Source organism: Macrobrachium rosenbergii, chromosome 5 (assembly GCF_040412425.1).
Source record: "Macrobrachium rosenbergii isolate ZJJX-2024 chromosome 5, ASM4041242v1, whole genome shotgun sequence".
NCBI lineage: Eukaryota > Metazoa > Arthropoda > Malacostraca > Decapoda > Palaemonidae > Macrobrachium > Macrobrachium rosenbergii.
The window spans coordinates 41,269,488-41,275,487 of NC_089745.1; the positions used below are offsets into that span (position 1 = coordinate 41,269,488).

Here is a 6,000-nt window from a genome sequence, read left to right on the forward strand (position 1 = left end):
AGAAATTCGACTTGAAAATGAAGCCTCTTTAGATCTTAACCGCAAATGACCTTGGCTTCAACCTTGGCTTCAAAGACAAAGCTCTGGGCTCACGTAGCTTTAGCTATAAAGATAAAAGTGGTGGTATTTGATCACACACGAATTAGTGCTTACCAAAGAGAACTTTTTAACGCGACCTTGAAATACCAGCGGACTTCTAATGTTAGTTTACTGTACGTTATGAAATGGAAATAGCAGTAAACAGAGAGAGAGAGAGAGAGAGAGAGAGAGAGAGAGAGAGAGAGAGAGAGAGAATTTTTCCTAAGCCTACACTCAGTTTAGGCCTAAATTACTAGGAACGAAAGTCTAAGATATTAAGCGACAAAGATATGACTTAATACAGAGGATCTGAAATATATATCTGACAAACAGAAATAACAGCGTCTATATATATATATATATATATATATATATATATATATATATATATATATATATATATCTGAATTTTTATCACATCACCGTGATTCATATACAAGTATTAAGCTGCAAACGTCCTTTAATATCCAACTCACTCTACCTCGGGAATAATATATTTTCATATATGTTACCCGAAGGGGAATTTTTTTAGTTGATAATAAGTTCGTCGTCTCGTGGGCTCGAACCACGGAAGACAAGAACTCAAGACTACAGTGACGCGAATTTTAACCACACGGCCAACAAGTGAGGTATAAGTTGATACCGACTCCCACCTACAAATCCTCGTCGAACTCAGGCATTTGTATTTAGAATCGTAATCAACCCACCTCTGCCATGCTAACCATGTAGTGCGTTTGTCACACGCAGCCATATTATGAATGAATTTTTATCACATCACCGTGATTCATATATAAGCATTAAGCTACAAACGTCCATTCATATCCAATTTACTCTACCTCGGGAATAATATATTCTCATATATGTTACCCGAAGGGAAAAATTTTTTAGTTGATAATAAGTTCGTCGTCTCGTGGGCTCGAACCACGGATGTCTTCCGTGGTTCGAGCCCACGAGACGACGAACTTATTATTGACTAAAAAAATTTCTTCGGGTAATATATGAAAATATATTATTCGAGGTAGAAATGAATTGGATATTACAGGACGTTTGTAGCTTAATGAATGTATATATATATATATATATATATATATATATATATATATATATATATATATATATATATATATATATATATATACATACATATATATACATAGAAGAACTCATTACTCACTACTTTTTGGATACGCTTGTCACCACAAATCTTGAGATCCAAATGCGAGAATATTAAGAAACTCTGGCGTCTGTAGCAGGATTCGAACCCGCACCAGCAGCGTCCGCAGAAACTTTGCTGGGCAAACAGCGATTATAAAATTATTCAAATTTTGCGTTCCAGCTTAAGAGAGACGCACATTATAACAAATAATAATAATAACCATCATCACCACCATCATCATCATCATAATTGATGTTACCGTGTATCTCACTTCAACATCAACCGCCAGCAACAAAATTCATTCAAGATGCTTCTTCATATTCGAAGTTCAATACAGTTTTATTTCCATTTTATTATTATTATTATTATTATTATTATTATTATTATTATTATTATTATTATTATTATCCTCGCGCTAACGATTTAAACGGAAATACTTCATTCTAAGAGACCTACAATTAACACACTCGGCTTGTGGCGGGCGGGTGAGGGGAAGGGTAAAATTACAAAAATAAATAAAAAAAATTAAAAAAAATTGGAGTAATAAAGACATGCACAATAACAAACACACAGGCAACAGAAATGTTATCATACATCGCCCATAATGGCACTGGAATCGTCGGGAAAAAATACATCCATATAAAGTTAATCATCCAATAAATACTGGACCCTTGCGGAGAGAGAGAGAGAGAGAGAGAGAGAGAGAGAGAGAGAGAGAGAGAGAGAGAGAGAGAGAGAGAGAGAGAGAGAGTTTCTATTAAGTTGAGAAGACAAGCCTACCTGTTGATCTCCCCCGTGGCAGTGTTATGGAACATGAGTCTAAACAATATTTTGCACCATTCTCTTTCCAACTATTTTCTGTTAGTGAAATCACCGCTGTTATAAGGTAAATATATAATAAATATTTAATAAATAAAGTACCGAGCGAGAGAGAGAGAGAGAGAGAGAGAGAGAGAGAGAGAGAGAGAGAGAGAGAGAATATCATTTGGCCTTGGCCCCCCACATAAAAACCTGTTAACTGATAAGGGACATGAAAGGGAGATGAATTCTATCGCAATAAAAGATAAAAAAGTAAAAATTTTATAGATTGTGAGATTTAACTCTGATAAACGAAAAAAAACATACCAAGCATATGTTCCCGATAATGATGATGAGAGAGAGAGAGAGAGAGAGAGAGAGAGAGAGAGAGAGAGAGAGAGAGAGAGAGAGAAGTGGACTTTATCGACCATAAAGTGAAGAAGCGCTTGTAAATATGAATTATAGACCGAAGCAAGTACGACAACTAACGCAAAAACAAATGAACAGCGCTACCAATACGCATCCTGTTAAACAAATGACGGATAACAATCAAAGCCGATTTCCAGTACAACCGCACCACTACGCATAAGTAATTGTAACAACTGCTATAGTGACTAGCAACATTACAAACCGCAGTTGGAACAAACGCGTTCCTCCCTTAAGGATGGCGAAAAATGTCGATACCCTACTCTTAAAATTCTTAAGAAACAGCAAGTGACGCGAGATTAATATCCATTTGCTTCTTAGGAAGCTTGATTCGCCCACGCACACTGATTAGCCAATTTTCGATGACAAGTCGTCATCTCTGCTTATCTAACTGGTCTCCTTCAAAGGATTCCGCCTTATTACAAAGACATTGAATTTAAACTGGTTCAGAATTCTATATACAGCTATCTACCTTCTGGGTTAATTAAAAGCGTATCTGGTACTATTAATATGGACACTGTTTTATCATTGCGAGCTATTATATCATGCTACATCTACCTAAGCTTTTGCCAGTTCCGGCTTCGATGATACTCGCGATTAACGCTAATTACTCATTGTAATCAGACAATTACTCCTCGTTACTGTAGATTATGTTCAAAGATTTCCGTCACAAGCCTAGTTGTAATTTGTCCCCTTACAGTCGGTTTAAAAGCCCGTCAAATTCTACGGCAATAATCATCTCAGGAAACTGTGCTAGTCGCCATATCCAACTCCACTCACTGAGAGAGAGAGAGAGAGAGAGAGAGAGAGAGAGAGAGAGAGAGAGAGAGAGAGAGAGACTACAACAATTTTTACTGAAACCGCCACAAGACCTTATGGGTCTTGATGTATTCGAGAGCCAGACCTAAAATCCAGCTCTGAAATTTCATTAAGAAGAATATTAACCTTACTTCATAATCTTTATCAGAAGCACTGAAAGTTTCTATAGATGAATTATTTAAACAGACAGTTAATATTTCACAAAAATAATTTGCAGAATACAGTGGGTGAGAATTTCTGCGGGAAAGTCTGTTTCCATAACGTGTACACATTTTCACGGAAGAAGCCAAAGAGAACATTAATTCGAATTAATAAAATGCCCATAAGGTAAAAAGAGAAAAGCACAAATAGATGGGTATATACTAACCTCAACTGAAAATAGAAGCTACTGACAATACCTAAAAAAATTAAAGACGAGGTAAACATATCTATGCGCATGCGCAACGCGCGTAATTAGTTAGCATAAAGGACTCCCTCAAACGCATGAACAACCATAATACTTCATGAAACATTATTCCCCAGTATTACGGTGGAAGGAATGAAATACCACTAGTACGATGCAGTGCGACATCGTGGGGCCTGAACGGAATTAGGATGCTGAAGCTTTGAGAACCGCTGAGTAATCCTCAATTCGCGGAACAGGTCAAAGGCTGTTACTAGGAGTTCCTTTAAAGGGCCAAGGATCTTGGTAGGAGATCGCTTGCAAGGTTCAAGAGATTTGCAGAAGTTACCTTAAAGGACTAAGAGATTAAAAGCAGCATATATGTAAGTTTAATATCGTCATGCTTCATACGATGGTCAAAATCCCAATAATTACTGTACGGAAAATGGAAACCATAAGAAAGAGCAGTAAATATTAAAACACGCGGTACTGACAATATCCATATGTCAATGACACTAGGAATGGAATGGAATACAAAATTTAGGCCAAAGACCAAGCGCTAGGACCTATGAGGTCATTCAGCGCTGATGATACTTTAGAAACAATGAGTTTGACAGTATAATTCTAAACACTGAAAAATAACATAGTGGAAAATGACGTGATTATAAAATATTCAAAATTGCCAAGTATCTTGTAACTGTTCACGTAGAATTCAACATCACGCCCCAGTAATTACACTAGCTACTGTATTAATTTGCTCAAGATCCCTGCTAAGGCAGGCTTCTGTTTCATTCCACGTCTGTGAAATACAAACAAAGGGAGAAAAAGAAAGTTGCACTGTCGGCATACCTTAACGTATCACTAGTACTATAATCTGGCTAGTCACGACAGTGTCAAATATACATAATTATGAGAAAGTTGTCTAGTGGGAAATGGTAGTAAAAATCGCAAATTTATACACACACACACACACACACACACACACACACACACACACACATATATATATATATATATATATATATATATATATATATATATATATATATATATATATATATATAAGGCACTTTGACATGTCAGAACCATGCAAAATGTAAGACGCATGCACAGTACAGATCTACAATAGATGAATAAGAGTTTGCAATGCATGGTTGGAACAAACATTTATCAGTTTTAACCTATAACTTTAAAAAAAACGAACACAAAGCTATTCTCCAGCTAATGTGTATTCCTCAATAGACTTAAATTAAAATGGTCTTATACAATCCTATACTGAAAAACCTTTTGTGGATATGACATTCTCAGGCCAACTTAACCAAAGATAGACCTATATATTTTAAATCGCTTAACATCACAAATAAACGAGTTATCTGCTTTCAGTTAATTTACGATTCAAGTTAGTTCAAGCATCACCTAAGATAAAATTCAGACCCTGATTCTCAAACCTCAAAAATAAAAAACAAATAAAACTTTTGTACGCGAGAGACTTAATGCTGAGCACGAGTCGACCGAGTAGTAAAAGACTGACCTGCGTTCAACAGGTGCCCGTATGAATGGCTTTAAAATCCCAGGTAATCAAAATAATCCACATTACCTGTTCAAAACATGGTGAAGGTCGTCGGAGGATGATGAAGCACGGAAGGGCGCGAAGCTTCGAAGGACGTTGTGGTTTACGTTCCCTTCCTCCTTCCCCTCTCTTGCTACTACCTAACTACTACGACCGTCACAACACAAACCACGTGAAGATTATCAACAAGATAAATTGTCAGCGGACGACGATTCTGACACGCAAACACTGCTTGATCTAAGACGATTTACTTGGATACGAGCCTTCCATGCAAATGTGAAGCTTGAACAAAGTTCAAAGGACTAATTTACGAAAAAATTCACGATCGGACCACTGTGATTTACGCGGGCTGCACTTGCCACAGCCCGGACTCTGCCACTCTCACACCGTTACTGAATGGTGAGAGTTTCGGAGCCGAGTTATATCAGCGGCAGAAACCAGCCTGATTCGTTGCAAAGAAGTCGCTGTTGCCAAGATAATTGACTGTTATGTTAAATCACATTAAGGATAATGTTCTAGCATCATAATTAATGTGTATGTACGAGCCGAGACCTGCAGCCTTCTCTCGCCACTGGCAATTCATTACACGGTCATTCATTCATAGGCCTAGTGCAATATGACCTTGATGTACTTGGGAAGTTCGCAGGGCAATATTGAAACAGGAGTGACATGACAGCTTCTTAATTGCCTTTCCCTGCGAGCATTACACATTTTGAAAGTTATTCCAGCAGTGAAAATATAAGTTACATTAGTAAAAAGCGAATTTGTGAA

At 37.1% G+C, this 6,000-nt stretch overlaps 1 protein-coding gene across 1 annotated transcript in view; it reads right to left on the reverse strand.

The window, feature by feature from the left end:
• LOC136838709 (uncharacterized) overlaps positions 1-5,623 on the reverse strand; it is a 500,953-nt gene extending 495,330 nt beyond the window's left edge. Inside the window, exon 1 of the mRNA XM_067104127.1 lies at positions 5,257-5,623. The gene's annotated coding sequence lies outside the window, so the exon portion shown is untranslated. The remainder of the gene's footprint in view (positions 1-5,256) is intronic.
• Positions 5,624-6,000: the final 377 nt, after the last annotated feature.